The 16,652-nt window shown below is 38.9% G+C and overlaps 1 pseudogene; it reads right to left on the bottom strand.

Moving 5' to 3' along the window:
* Window positions 1-1,522: 1,522 nt before the first annotated feature.
* Window positions 1,523-12,868, bottom strand: LOC119532631 (annotated as a pseudogene).
* Window positions 12,869-16,652: the final 3,784 nt, after the last annotated feature.

The raw sequence follows: 16,652 nt of genomic DNA, 5'->3' as shown, positions 1-16,652 counted from the left end.
CTTCCTACTCCCTTGCCATGGTCTCCCCGAAATGCCCTTCCACTGCATGGTCCTTTTTTAATTATTTCTTTTTTTATCTTTTTATTTTTCACACAGTTGATCCAAAAAAACAACAAAAAACAAAAAACAAGGGAAAAAACATGCAGAGCCCCCCCACCCCCACCCCCTGCCCGAACCCGCCAACATGACCACAGACATAAGGGACCGGTGGTTCGATGGGCCGAGCTCTCCACCACAGGATCCACCCTTGGGAAGACTGTTGCTGCAAAGGAGAGGCCAGGCCTCCCCACAATTGCGCCCAAGAGCCTCCTCCCGAATGCCTCCCCGTCACTCAGATGTGGCCCTCTCCCTCCACCCAAGTCAACTCGAAAGGCGAAATCACTGCCCTCCCCCCCACGCAGGATCAGACACCCAGGGGAGCGAATCTCCCTGGCAGCGTGGAACATGACTCCCTGGGAGGAATGTAGACCCGGCATCGTGGGACGGAGAACATCTTCTTGACCAAAAGGGGGATGTGAAAGGAAATGAAACAAGCTTCAGTGGCAGAGAGACTCCAAAAGGAGCCGAGAACCCCGGTGGGCACTCCCACGCACAATCCAGGCAACCCTCTCTAGGCTCCAATGAATCCGGGCAGCTTGTGGTAGACACCCGAAACCATCAAACTACAACCCAGAACCCATGAATCCCGAAAACAACCGTGCAAAAATGCAGCCCATGAGGGGCGACAATGGGACCGGGAAAGCCACAAGGACCACACTCCCCCCCCCCCCGCCCCCGGTCCAGCCCATGGACGGATGAGCAGAAAAACAAGGGAAGGAAAAAAACAAACAAAGGCACCCAGTGCGCTCCTCCACTTCAATTGCTCCCCTTCACTCCAACCACCACTCCTGTCACTTCTGTGTGCGCGCCAATGAAGGTGTCAGGGACCAGTCCAGGCGATGAACACACAACCATGCAATGACACCGCGAACAATTGAATGCACGACCTGTCCCGCACGACCGCGTGGCACGCGAACACATCTCAACAAAATGAAGATTCAAAAAAAATAAAAAACAAAAAACAGAAACAAACAAACAAAAAAACTGTATAAAAACAGCCAAATGATTTTTAAATATGAAAAACAGATCTCCTCATTTTGACTTCAAATAGAGATTTCTGCCCCCTTTAAATTATATCAAAATTTCAAGAGAACTTCTAGGAAACTAGAATAGACAGAAAGATTCTGCACATTCAACAGAATAGTCAAAAGGAGGGCTCAATCATAATCCGCAATGAGTGCAGGGCAAACATAGGAAAGGCAGTAATGCATTTTTTCTTCTTCTTTTTTTAAACAGATATTGTAGGTCTTTTACCCATAAGCTCCAAAACATCAAAAGAACAAAATGGGTTTAGCATTTTACTTAAGATAATTCAGCATTATCAGTTTTTAAAGAAACACAAATACCTGAAAAACAAACCAGTCAGTCTGCTTTAACAAATTGCACTCATGCTAATGAAATTTCAGTCTTCTTTAGGGGTCAAAATCCAAAATGTAGAACAATCCTCAGAAAAACTGGAATGTAAAATGTTGAGTTCAATTTAGATATCATCAATGTCTTCATCATCATCCCCAATGTCATCAAACTGGATTTCATCATCATCACCAGGACCAAAAGTATCTGTTTCATTGATTTTAGCATGCTCTGGAAGCTCGCCATATGCCTTCAGACTTCTAGCTTCATCTGCGTTGTATTTTAAAATTACTTCAGCTTTGTTATCCTGATAGTCTCGTAGACCAACCAATATAATGTCTGAGGTATTTATCCAAACCTTTTTTTCTCAATTTCCCTCTGATGTGACACAACCTCTTTACACCATCAAAACACATTGCTTCTAATCGTCCATTTCCCAACATTTTGATTACCTGAGCATACTCTTGTCCATCCTCTTTGAACACCAGGTCTCTCTTTTCAGATTCATTTTCATTCTTACCTCTACGTCTGTTTTTACCTCCTTTACCTTTATTCTTAGGCGTGGCGGTGACGGCGGCCTCTCTGAGTCCTTTTCGGGGGCGGCGGCAGCAGCTCCTCCGAGGGAGGCAAAGGGTGAGGCGTGAGCGCGCAGGGGACGAAGCAGACCTGAGAGGCCGGGTCGCCTGCACGAGGGAGCCTCAAGACCGAGTTCTTCCCAGATCTGAAATTGCTTTTTAAAAGCTAAATTAGTACATTTTTATAAGTTTTAAAATAATATTTTGTGAAATCTACTTAAAAATATTAATTTTTAAGCAATGAAATTGGAGAGATAAATGATTTATAGCAAAATATGAAATAATTAAATATAGCTAAATCTCTAAATAATTTTTGTGTTTAATCTACATTCACAAAATGTGGCAATCCTGCCTCTGCTATAGCACATTGTCAAAAGAAAACAACTGCTTTTCTGCTTAAAATTTGGAAAGACTGCTCCGACCAGCTCTAAAAGGCCCTTCCAGATTCTCATTTATGAAAACCATCTAGAATTCTGAGATTATGTGAAACCCATGCATGTATTTTAGAAATCTGACACAGAAGAATGTCATATCTACCCAGGGATTTGGGGACTCTGGGAGAAGGAAACCACCTGTGCACAATTCTTGTCTTTGGATTCCCAAACTCTTAAGGCATGGAGGTAGCCTGGCCTTCACCATGTGGTCTCTTTTAGACAGACTGGCTTGTGTATTGTAGCAACAATGAATTGCAGTCTGGAATGCACATCCTGGGACCACATGCCACCAATGCTAACAATTCAAGACAATACTGCACAGTAGATTCAACTATACTTAACAAGCATTTATAGAGCACTTATTTTGTGCCAAGCACTGTGTTAGTTTTTGCAGCAACAAAGACCAGGTAGACACTGTTCTTGAAACAAGAAGGTTTTTTTCCATTTTGGTCTTTTCCAATGTTTTGTATTTATCTTATTCCATGGATAAAAAACAAGAGGCAATATTTACAAATCAAATGTCATAAGTTTTATAAGGGATAATGTATTTTTCCTTAATGTTTTAACACATAAATTAGAAAGAGCAAGTTGTCCTTATTCTATACATAAAATGTTATTTTATTATTTATTATCATCATGCTATTTATTTATTATCATGTATTTTATGAATAGGTATCAGTAGATGGATAACATATGGATTGATAACTCGGGTTGTTTCAGAGGAGAGAGATTGTCAGCAATGGGGCAGAATTGGAAACTTGAACATTTGTTCTTTTATTCTTCTTATTTGATTTTTAAATAAGGATATATTATTTTATAATTTTTAATAATAAAGATATTTGTAAGTAATTTCCTTTCATTGAAGAATAATGATGTATTAAGATCCTTAAAAATCATAAAGCAAGCTCTCTAAGAGGCTTAGCTAATTCTGAAACTCATTAATTGTTTTTTTTTTCTTATAAATCAAAACAGGTCTCCCTGACCTCCAATGTGTATCATAGTAAGCATGTTTAGGGGGTGATTAAAATATTTCTACAAGACCAAGCAGGTGCTTGAAGAAAAGGGTTTGGCATATGTTTCCCATAATTTTGTTCACAGGACCTTTTTCAGTCCTGCGGTTTCTGTGAGAAGCTCATCCTATTCCAGGCATTCTCTTGAGGTCACTATGAAACCATGCCATCTCTAAGGGTCAAAAAACTAGAGGAAAAGCTGGAAAGCATCTGTTGGTACCCTGACATCCTAGGAATGAAAGCTCAATAGAGTCACACAAAATTATTATCCTGTCAACAACACTACCTATCATAATCTCTTTTGAATCCATGTTTTACAAGCTGTGGTGGTTTGAAGCTGTATGTACCCAGAGCAATATGTTCTTAAATGTAATCCATTCCTCTGATTGTGAACCCATTGTAAGTAGGACCCTTTGATGAGGTTTCTTCAGTTAAAGTGCAGCCTAGTGCAATCAGGATGGGTCTTAATCCTATTACTGGAGTCCTTTATAAGAGGAATGAAATTCAGACAAAGAGAAGGTTCACTGGAGGCAAGAAACTGAACCTGAAAGAGAAGGGAGAGACCTGGAAATGCTGCCATGTGCCTTGCCATGTGTGCCAGTTTGAAACTGTTGTGTACTCCAGGAAAGACTATGTTCTTTTAATCCAATCTTATGGGTGCAGACTTACTGTGAGTAGGATCTTTTAATTAGATTATTTCCAAGAAGATGTGACCTTGCCTATTCAAGGTGGGTCATAATTAGTATACTGGCATCTTTATGAGAGGATAAAAGAAACATTTTGAAGAGAACTCAGAGAGATGTTTAGAGAGAAAATGCCCGGAGACATTTTGGAGACAGCCGTTGAAACCAGAACCAGGAGAGAAGATAAGAGATGAAATCCAGAGTTTGACCCGGAGAAGCTAAGAGAAGATCTTCAGATGCTTAGAGAGAAACACCCTGGGAGAAACAAGCAAGGACACATAGGAGGTGAGAGAGAGAAGCTAAGAGAGGCAGAAGCCCAGAGATGTTTTGGAGAAAGTCATTTTGAAACCAGAACCCAGGAGAAGAAGGACCAGCAGATGTCGCCATGTGCCTTCCCATGTGACAGAGGAACCCCGGATGCCATTGGCCTTTCCTCAGAGAAGGAATCCACCTCTTAATGCCTTACTCTGGACAGTTTCATGGTCTTAGAACTATAAATTTGCAACCTAATAAATACCCATTGTTAAAAGCCAGTCCACTTCCGGTATTTTGCATTTGGCAGCTTTCTCAAACCAGAACATCATGTGACAAGCTAAGGGCCCCAAGATCAGTGGCAGCCAGCCCCAGTATACCACAGTCTGGGGAGAAAGCTTTGCTTTTATGATGCCTTGATTTAGACTTTCTTTTAGCCTCAAAACTGTAAGCAAATAAATTCCATTGTTTAAATCGAACCATTGCATTGGCATTTGCTTGAGCAGCTCAGGAAACTAAAACAGATCTTAGTACTGAGAGTGGGGTGCTGCTTTGGCAAATACCAAAAATGTGGAAATGGCTTTGGAATTGGGTAATGGGTAGAGGCTGCAAGAATTTTGAGGTGCTTGATAGAAAATGCCTAGATTGCTTTGAAGAGATTGTTGATAGAAACATGGATTCTAAAGATAATTCTGATGAGGCCTTAGAAGGAAATGATGACTGTGTTCTTGGAACTGGAGGAAAGGTGATCCTTGCTTTAAAATGGCAGAGAACTTGGCAAAATTGAATTCTGATGCTGGATGGAAAGCAGAACTTGGAAGCAATGAACTTGGATATTTAGATGAGGAGATTTCCAAACTAAGTGCGGAACGTGCAGCCTGTTTTCTCCTTACAGCTTATAGTAAAATGCAAGAGGAAAGGGATAAGCTGAACTTCTGGGCACAAAGAAACCAGAAACGGATGGTTTGGAAAATTCTGAGCTTCTAGAAAGCAAGTTTCCAGAGAATCGTGCTCCGTACGAGGGTTGAACTGAACACAGAACCACTCAGCAGTTTCTAGATATCTAAGTCAACTAAATAAAGAACAAGGTCCAATTGTAAACCTTGAAAAACTAAGTCTTTCCTCATATGTTTGGATAAATTAATTCTCTCAATAATGTTATGATGATTAAACAAGGGAAGTTCACATTGACTAAGTATGCATAGTGGAGGAAGAAGCAGGTATAGATTTCTACATGGTTGACATGAGAAAGCCTCTTGCAACAAACTCTAATTAACATTCATTAAGATGCTGTTTTTAATTTTCAATTCCTTCTCCCTAGTAACTGAAGAAAATCCTTAGCCAAGCGTGGCTTGAAAAATGGTTAGAATCTGAATTAATTTTTTTCTTTTAGGTCCTGCTGGTCCTCTTCTGTGTGTCCAATGGAGTTCCCACCCATATTTCATATTTTGGTATCTGGGTTCTTATTTCCATTAGAGATTTTCTTAGGCCCCCATACAATAACAGCAAATACTTATATTAAGTTTACCTTGTACCAGACATTGCTCTGATCATTTATATATTCATTTCAGTCTCCCAACAAGCCTGTTGAGATGGGTACCATTATAACCACATTTTACAAATAAAGAAAATAAGACACTGAGAGGTTAAGAAGTTGCCCAACTGTTACACAGCTCGCATGTATCAGAAACTGAGGATTCAAACTCTAGATATTTAACTACTATGCTATACTGCTTTTTTAAGCACCAGATAAGAATTTGTAAGGCTTGCTCCCACCAGTATGCTTAGAAAAGAGAGTTTAAAAACACCCTTTCTTTTTTTAAAATGCTGTTTGGCACTCTAAATTTCAAATGAGTTTGAGCGGTGGGGAATGGGAAACAAGGCTACAGAGATGCTATCTCTGAGTTGGCTTTGTAGATTAAATCAAGATCTGTTAGAATCGCCACAGGTAAAGATGCATGCAGTAAATTTAAACCTATGATTTTCTCCTGCCCTAAACTTTTAGGGCCTAGTGAGTTAACTGAAACTACAGTTCCATTTAAATGCCACGAAATTAAAGCATATAAAAGGTCATATGTTTCCTGATCAAATAATTAGACCATTCTCTCTCTTTAGCAATATATTAATTTTTTGATCATCAAAAATAGTCTCTTTCATTGAGATTTATGGATCACACACTTCTAATCAAATAAAAAATTAAGCTATTTCCATTATGGAAAATATTTATAGTGATTTCAGTAGAAGAATATTTGGGCATCTCTTCTGTATCAGATCTATTTCCTTGCCTTTCTATAAGCTGAAAACCAGGCAGTATGTAGTAGTAGAATGGAAAATAGATTCACTCCTTTCCAGGTTTAAAAAAATTAACTCAAATGCATGCAAAATTCATTATAGGGATGTTGACACTAGGTTTCCTTGCAAAGTCACCCTTCTATAACCATTTATTAAAAGATCATGCATACTGACAAAGCCTTAAATATTTCTATTGAAAAAATTACAGCTGATTAAAAATATTGCACTTTTATCTTATGCAAATATATCTTGTCATTGTGCAAGATTGCCCTCTTGTGTTTTCTCTAGTTAAATCACTCTTTTTTAATCAGTTTAATATTGAGCTTTTAACTTTTCTAAAATTAACTCACTAAATGAGCTTCTTTTATCCTGAGAATATGGCTCGCAGTTTTTAAAGTCAGATATTCAAAACTGTATACATCAGAAGTTAATGTTAATTTATGATTTGTGGTAAACTCTATCCCTTTAAAATATGAACTAATTTATGAAATATTATGGCCTAAAGTTAAGAAAAAGCAGAGTCAAGTAGAAGTAAATACATAAGGAAAAATTTAGAATAATGTCTAGAGATACTAAAACCCTGATACTAACTTCCCGTATTACCGAGTTATAGAAGATGCAGCAATTTAGTCTATTAGTATAGATCTGACTTAATATACATGCTGTCAGTTTCTCCATTTCGATTGCTTAGTTACTGTGGGTGAATAAAAACACTATTGGCATTCTTAATTATTTTGAAAACAAAAATCTCCTGTGTACTAAATTAGCAATATTTTTCTTTAATCCTGCCGAATTAAAACAGGAACTCTCATATGTTGCTGGTAGAAATGTAAATTTGGTACACACCTTTTCGTAAATCAAATTAGCATAATGTATTAAGAGCCTTAAAAGAGGATCATTAGGTTTGTTTCTAGGAATTTATCTTAAGGGCACAATCCTAAGCACCCAAAAGTATTTATGCCCAAACTGCTCCTCGGAGCATTACTTGTAATGCAAATATCAGTAACAACCTAAACACTGGCATGTGTTAAATTATATTGCTTTCCAATCACACAATAAAATCTTTTGCAAGGATTAACATTTTAATGTAATATCTAAAATAAAATGAACTTTTTCTTTGTTATGATGTTAAGAAAAAGAGGATATAAATAAATATGTATTTGTGTATCATAATGATCTAAAGCAATCCTCTCAAAACTATACATAAACACTAAAACGAAATGCCTCCAAGTATTAACAGTGGTTGCCATTTGGAGGTAGCAGTATGGTGTGTTTTTTTCTCTATTTTGCACTATCTGTATTTTCCACATTTTTTATGGTGAACACGTGTTACTGCTACAATGAAGGAAATTCCCATGCTCCTAATATCAGCAGAATCGTGGTACTGCCCCTGCTTATGCAGTTCAAGAATTCTGTGGGCAGAACAAGCTCAGAAAGCTTTGCTAAAGAAAACCAAGACTTCAGCAAGCAGCTCAGGATACAGCATCCCAGTTGAAAGAGCATAGGAAAGTGGAGAGGTCCCTAGGCCACTGAAGGAGTGGGGAAAATTTCTTACGATGGATACTTCCCCTTTCAAAACTGTATTCTTTGCAAGAGAGAAGAATAGTTATGTGATGGATTCCTTTTCCAAACACATCAAAGGAAAAACAAAGTAACAACCATTGTTTACATGCTTAATAGATGATAGGCTGTTTGAATGGGATTAGAAGTAAAATGTAATGAATGGCCCAATGACAAGAAGGATGATGACAAAATTCCACCTCCAGCCATCATGTAGGATTCCTGCTGTATTGTAGCTAAAGAGCTGGTCTTCCCTTCCATTTTCCAGGCTGCAGTGACAGCGATCTTCTCAAAAAGCAAACCTTAAACAGCTTCCCAGTGCCCCTTGGGATAAAATCTAAACTCCTTATGGTTTTTGTGATCTGGGTCTGCTTACCCAGCCTCCTTCTCTTTACCAGGGCTCCCTCACCCCTACCTTCTAGGCAATTGATGTTCTCCAGCCTTTGCCTCTGGTGTTCTCTCAGATTGGAACAGACCCATTTCTGTCTCCTTCATTCAGCTCACTCCTTTTTACCCTTAAAATCTTTGCTTAAATATCGCTTTCTTTGGGAAACCTTAGCTGCCCCTGCTATGTGCTCCCATCGTAATCACCTCTTTCTCTACCATAGCCCTTTCTATATGTGATTAAAGTCTCTTGCCTAATTGTCCTTCTCCTCACCTAGACTGCAGGCTCTGTGAGAATAAGGGCTGAGTCTTTGCCTTATTTTGATATTTTTCTGATTCCCTGTAAGAAAACCTGCTACTGTTTGCAGGCACCACTAATTCATTCATTGTGTGTAAAATAATATGCTGGTAAAGACTTTTTGCTCTTGCTTTACATATGAAGATGTTTACTTTCTTGTTATTGTTATGTATCACTTTCTAAAAATGTTACTTTCATCAGACTTAATAACCCCTTTAAAAATATCATTTTTATGGAACTATGGCTTAGACCAAAGTTTCTATTTTGCCAAAAAGTTAAATCCTAGCAAAATGTCCTTTAAGTCTGTTACTGACAGATAAATTCAGAAAAGTGCCAAATGTAGCTCAAGGGGCCCTTCAAAATTAAACTTGTAATATTGCGTGTGAACTTTCTACATCCTGGCAGGCCTTTCTTGCCTGTGAAATGCTGTAGGTGGTGCTGCTCCCTTTCCAATTCAGCATTTTCCCTGGGGCTAGGGCAGGTTTGAGCTAGACTCTGAGCATCTTACACCTACAGATAAACAGTTTTACCCAATAATTTGCAGGTTTTCTGCTGTGGACTCCAATATGTTTCTAAAAATTACGTGAGAAACAATTTGTAGGCTTTAAGCAAGACCACTTGTGAATTTGATCATTATCTGGCCCGATCCTCATAGACTACAGAGTTTTGGAGTGTGTTTCCTATTTTTACTCCATAGTCCACTTCCTAAATCAGTCTTCTAAATTATGCTTCCAGTTAGGCAATGGTCAGGGCTGGATGACTCTTTTCACAGAGGATAGCTAACCAGAGACACTTCCTTTCTTTGATGTCACAACCTGTATGCATGGGATGCTACTTGGAAAGAACTATTGTCATCTGAGGGACTTTTGAATACTGTGAGACTTTCAACATCAGGGCTTGTGGCTTAAAGATCAGAGTCCAGGTACAAATGAAAACAGGTCAGGGGACACTAAGGGAGAAACACAGAGGCTTCCCCACCTCATGGCCATTGTTACTGGAATGTTCTAAGATTCCTGATCACTTGCTATAACTTGACTTACAAAGGAAAAACAGCTGAAATGCACCTGGACTCTGGTTCTGTTTCTTTAGTATCTGATCCCCTAATGTTACTGAAATGATTGTTGGAGACATAACTTGTAGTATGTCCAACTGTGCGAAAACGGCTGTCAGCATCGGGACATTAGCCAAAACCTCAGCACAGACTCTCTGGTCAGATCTGACCCTGAGACCTCGGAGCTCTCTCCTTGGCCTCAGTGCTCAGTCCCTTGTAATCCAGTGGCTCCCTCATTAACCCAGGAAGACCTCGCTTGTATCTGTGTATTTAGCTGGAAACTTGCCCACTAGAATGGACTGAATAAAGTGTTTGTAAACAGGATAAAAAATGAACATATTATATATTTACATAACAGAAAGACAGGAAAGAAATGTATTGAAATATATATTGTGATTATCTCTGAGGGTCATCCATGTGTCAAATACTTTTACTCCTTACACTTTTCAGTGCTTCCCTGAATGAGCATGTATTACTTTTATTAAAATATTAAGAGTTATCAAAAGGATCTTTATAATTTGATTAATCCCTTTATAAGTAGGTAGTTATTTCAAAAATTGTTTTAAGACTAAAAGATAGGCTAGAGGCAATTAACCAACTGTAGAGTTCCTTGAAGTGGATTTAAGAGGGAGGATTGCTTACCTGCACTGTGCCTCAGAATTGCCACTCCAAATAGTTAGGCCCTGAGTAGCAGTTCAAACAGCTAGTCTGGGAAAGTCCTTCACCTGCACCACCTATCTCAATAGATCTAGGACGTTGCTCTTTCTTTTGCTTAACAATAGGTCCAGTGATAAGCAAGACTGCCCTCCTCCAAAGCTCCCTGAAGTGCAAAATACTAAGAAGATCAAAGGAACCATTAGCCACTCCCTGAACTTCAAAGGTTTCTCTTGTGGGAACTCTGAGAAGCAGCTGTGTGTTTATAGATTTAGAGACTTCCATTATTGTGTATGAGTAGAATATAACAAATGTCTTAGCTACTGTATCCTTCTTATTTCCTTACCTTGGTTACATTTTAGGTTTTATGCTTTGGTCCACCTATTAAGGTGAGTAGCAAATCAAAATATATTATGGATAGAACCCTGCACACTCCAATGCATAGTTTTCTCAAAACATATCAAAAAGCACTGAGGCACCATTCTTAGCATTCCATACATTTTGTGCTTTCTAAATCTACTTTTTAATGTCTTTATTGTGTCTATATTTGCTCATTCAGAACAGAAGTACTAAAATATGCCTTTCGTTTCACACAGTTTGTGTTTTAATGCAATATTCAAAGAAAGTTTACAAATTTCCCTGCCTTCCCTGGACTGGTTTCACCAGCTCAGTCCCCACAATGATCAAAAAAAGTCTCTCCCCTAAAACATTTTGTGTAGACTGAGGTGACCTAATTAATGCCCAAACAATTCAGTTAACCACAGTATATGTAGACTATCGTGTTGTCATTGAACACATTGCCTAAAAATGCTCATTTTAATAATAAAAAATGCATTAGTAAGTGAAGGTTTTAATTAAAATAATTTTAAGACCACAGTATATCACATATGTGATAAGAGAAGTCCTATATAAATAAGCTTGCCTAAAAGGCACACCAAGAGAGGAGCTCTACATTTGTGAAAAGGTGTAGAACAGGTTGATCTTTTACTCATATGTTCAGAAAATGTATTATGCATATATTGTACCAGGGGTAAAAAGAGGAATAAAACATAGTTCCTACTCTTAAAAGATGCCTATTCTAGAAGCCACAGACAAGCAAAGACATGATTTGCTTGTCACAGTGGATCAGAGTATACATAGAAGAGGGAAATATCAGTTCTGCAAGTGGTGGGGAGGTGTGTGTGGGGGTGTGTGTGTGTGCACGTGTGTGTGTGTGTGTGTGTGTGTGTGTGTGTGTGTATGAAGGGGGAGGATGGGGGGGAGGGGAAGGAAGAAGGGAGGGGGAGGCGGGGAGAGAGAGAGAGAGAGGGAAAGTTGGGGGTGGAAAGGTGATTCCAGGACCGGTAATACGGTAATAGCATGAGCACAGGCTTGAGGCCAGAAACCATCTCATACATTTTGAAAACTGTAAAAAGTTCACTCAGTTCATGGTTCATTTGTTTATATACATAATAATCATTAATCAAATGCTTTGAGTTGAAGTTGTGATGGTCAAGAAATAACTGGTACTTCAAGGGAAGGTGAGCAAGAAGGCCTTGTTTATGGAGCAAACGTAGATTTCTTCTTTCTAACAGAAACCCAATTTTGATTAGTATACACCTCTTCTCCACACATACCCAAAGAAAGCTTACCTGACCCTTAGTTCAAAGTGACCCTGATTGATATAAGGGTAAACTTAGTCCCATTTCCAGTGATTGTTTCTTGAATAGCATATGGCCAATTCTGGTCAAGGAGACACCAAGGGACATTTGCTGGATGCTCCTGGGAAATTAATTCTTTCTGAGAGTTACGGAAAACCTCTCTTTCTTCCACTGGGCATGAATGAAGAAGCACATAGTCCCAAACACTTGTGGCAACCTGTTATAAGTATAAGAGGAAACCAACCTTGAATGGGGCTGACTTCATGAATGGCAGAAGAGAGAGACAGAAAAAACCTGTGTTCTCGCTGATACCACTGAACCCAACCAATCTTGAACTTCACCCTGCCTCTGACTGCCTCTTACATGAGCTAATATATTTCCTTATTTTTAAGAAACCATATTGTATTGGCTTCTGTTATTTGTGACCAAAGTACCCTAACACTCCCTCAACTTCCACCTCCATGCTTATAAATTCACCTATATGTGAACTTACTTTTACCTCCTTTCTCCCTGTCTCAGAGGGTGGGAAATGGCACTGTTCTTCAGGATCAATGTCTCTCTCCACCTGTGAGCTTGATCCCATCTCCTTCAGTCTCCTGGATCTTTGGATTTGATTGTTAGGCAAAGGGGAACCAGCAAGAGGTTTAAGCAGGAAACTGACACAATCATGGGTATTTTACAAGGACGGCAGTGGCTGCAATGTTGAGGATGGGTGGGCGGGATGGGACACTGGCTAACATTTACTGAGGGCTTACTATGTGCTCTGTTCTGGCTTAAGCAGTGTACTTAAGTGTATTAATTCATTTATCCCTTCCAAATCCTATAAGGCACACACTCTTTTCCACATTTAATATGAGGAATCTGAGGCCCTAAGATATTAATTAACTTATTGAAGACCACACAGCTAGTAAGTGGCAGAACCAGAATCTGAACCCCAATTTTATTACAGACACTTCTTCATCCCCTAGCCACATACTTCAGGAGAGGCTGACCTCACCCTTGGCCTGCTATAGGCCTAACTGATCTAAGGATAAACCAACCTCTTTCCAGTGATTGGCTCAGGAATAGGCAGGTGGCCCAATTCTGGTCTGGCTCCTAACCACTAATTCATTCTGCATACTTCATAGGATTATTGCGAAGATTAAATGGACTATTGCTTCATACAAGCTACTATTATTATACACTACTATTAAGAAAACTGATCAGGAATGTCCAGAGAAGGAGGGCAGTGGAGAGTGATATGACAGAAACCAAGGGAAGAGTTTCTGAAAGCATATGGCAGGATCAGATATCACAGATGAATAAAGTGACATGAGAACTGAAAAGGGTCTGGCAGTTGAGACCCAGCAGGTGACTTTTGCCAGAGCAGTGAGTGTCTGTGGCTGAGGTAGAAGTCAGCACTTTGGTTGAGGAGTGAAGCTGAACCTGAGTAGAGACTGTGGAGTGGGGTACCTCTTGCAGATCAGCAGTCTGTGATGAAAGGAGAGGGAGAGAGGATGACAGTGAAGTCTCAAGCAGGAGCACATACATAAATTTTGAGGCAGCAGCTAGCAAAGATAGCATGGAACACTCAGAAGAGAGAAACAATGATAGAACTAGGTCCAGGAGACTGAAGGAGATGGGATCAAGCTCACAGGTGGAGGGAGACACTGATCCTGAAGAACAGTGCCATTTCCCACCCTCTAAGACAGGGAGAAAGGAGGTAAAAGTAAGTTCCCATAAAGATGAATTTATAAGCATGGAGATGGAAGTTGAGGGAGTGTCCTATTTTTCGTAGTGAAATTTTTTGTAGTGAAATGCTCATTTTTCATAGTGAAATGGAGATAGGGTCACCTGCTGAGAAGGACAGTGTGAAACTAGTAGTTGAGGATAGTCATTATTGGGTGAAGCTGAGTGAGGTAGAGGTAAAAGAATTCTGGAATACAGACAGCTGAGGGCATAGCTAAATTGCAGATCAGTGGCTTTAATATGTAGACATGTATTATTCTCTCCAGTGCTTCTTATTAGTCCAGGTATAGATATGAGAATCAGCCTGTCCACATCTCCCAAGAGTAAAGAAGTGAGTATGAGGTTGAAAGTAACAGAAATGAGACAATTTGATCATAGCCTGTATAGGTATATAGCTCCTTATACTCTCCCGAAGCTTCAGTTCTACAAACAAAATCTGTGCCTACAAGTGGGGATTCCAACCATTTGTTCCATAGGAAAAATGGTTAAAGAACAGATAGTCGCCCACCTCCCCAAATTCAAAGGGAAGAGTCAAATTGTTAATTAAGGTACTTCACCTGGGAATCACACAGTGTCCTAGGATTACAGGTTGTAAAACAATATACTAGTATTCATCCTTTGATTAAATTCCATGGCCCTCAAATTTGATGTATGCCCTTTCTTTCATCCAGGAGGAAACAAAGTTAAGGATACTCATATCCAGAGCTTTATGGATAATAGAAGGATTAGTAGGATTAAGAACAACATGGCATGTAAAATAAAACTACACAAATATTTCAGTTATTCAGTGTGTGAGCTTATGGCACCTAACAATGTCTTCTCGCTGCGTTAAGACAACTTAAAGCATCTTTTCATTGTTAATGTCTTCATTCCCACAGCTACCTTTTGTGTGGATACACAGCTAGATTTTTCCTCCAAACCCATCCAATAAGAAGAAAATGTCAGGCTGTGTGAAAAGAATTAGAAAGGAGTTTTTCTCCTTTCAAGCTAATGTCAGGAAATTGCTTTAGGCTGTTGTTTTGAAACTGCTGTTGATTATTTTAATAGACTTAATGAGGAATCTTTCTTTTAAAAAATGTGTGTCCTTTTGTTCAAAAAAAGAACAAAGACAATAGCAAAAAAGTGATGGTTGCATCATGGGGTATTAAAAAAGTGATGAAAATACCAATTATCCAATAGGAAGGGTCTAACTGGTTATACTTCCCATCCCCTGAGACCATTCTTTCCTATGGGGTCATTGCTCAAGGAGAAAGTCGTATTTTCTGAGAAAAATATATATGAGGTATCAATCTTATAAATCCACCAGGTAACTCATAATAGGCAAATATGCCTAAAGCATTAGGGTAAGATAATTATATTTCTATGCCCCATATAATGCAACCATCATATCAAGTAAACATGAGTAAAAAAGAAAAGATTTCATAAATATAAGGACAGATTTCTTAGAGAAGTCAACTGACTTTGAAGGCAATTATTGGGATACAGGGATATAAAAGGAAGCAATAGGATCTCAGTGATCAGAAATCTTACTAGTTCATTAATTAACAAGGAGGCCTGAATTCACTTCATAATTATAAACATCCCAGAGTGATAAATAAGATAATGGCTTCATTCAGTAAAAGAATAAAAAATAAAAATACAAATAAAAAAATTAATGAATCTCTTTTTGTGAGTTAGATACATATGGGACTACAAAGAGAATAAGACTCAGTCCTTGACCTCAGGAGAACCTTATAACCCTCAACTTTCTGAAAATAACTTAGAGACAACATCAAATTAGTCCTTCAATGTGAGAAAGGTGAATGCTATGTTACAATATGGAAAGAAGGAAAGAACATCAAGACTTGTTGCCACTCATTCATTCCTGTGGAGTCACATCTTATCTAGGAGGAGTTTATGTTCTAAAGTGAACGAGTGGATTTGTGCTTTGAAAAAAACCTAAATGGGATCATGCTCTACTTAGTATATAATACTATCTTATTTATCTCCCCACTCCCTTAACATTTTTAGGAGGCCTTTTAATGTAAGTACCTGAGTCAAGTTGTATTTTCCAATTATGGTAACAGCAATATTTCTGGTCTCACATACTCTTTGAGAACTTTGCCACTCCCCATTAAGAGGTAGGGTCTATTTCCCCGTGTCTTGAAACTATTTGAGACTTTATCCAGGCTGGATAAAGAGAATGCAGCAGAAGTGACACTGCATGACTTCTAAGGCTAGGTTATAAAAGGTGAGATGCTTCTGCCTGGCTCTCAGTTTGGATTCTCACCTTTGGAACCTAGCCACCAAGCTGTGAGGAAGCCCAAACCAGTTCACAGAAAGAGACAACATAGTGTGGTCCACATGAAATAGAATTGAGGTCTCTAGTCTACAGCCAGCATCAATCACCAATTTGAGAGTGAAAAGTTTTCAGCTGATTGCAGTCCTCAGCCTCTGAGTCTTCAGTTGAGGCCCTGCACATACTGGAGCAGAGAAATACCATCCCTGCTATGCCATGTCTGAATTTCTAACACACAGAATCTATGAGCACAATAAATGGTTGTTTTACACCATTAAAATTTGGGGGCAATTTGCAATGCAGTTATAGTAACTGAGAGAGTACTAATATGTATCTATTTCAATCTTTTAAATTATAACAT

Source organism: Choloepus didactylus, chromosome 4, assembly GCF_015220235.1.
Source record: "Choloepus didactylus isolate mChoDid1 chromosome 4, mChoDid1.pri, whole genome shotgun sequence".
Lineage (NCBI taxonomy): Eukaryota > Metazoa > Chordata > Mammalia > Pilosa > Megalonychidae > Choloepus > Choloepus didactylus.
The sequence above is the reverse complement of the archived record's forward strand: the minus strand, read 5'-3'. Positions and strand labels throughout refer to the sequence as shown.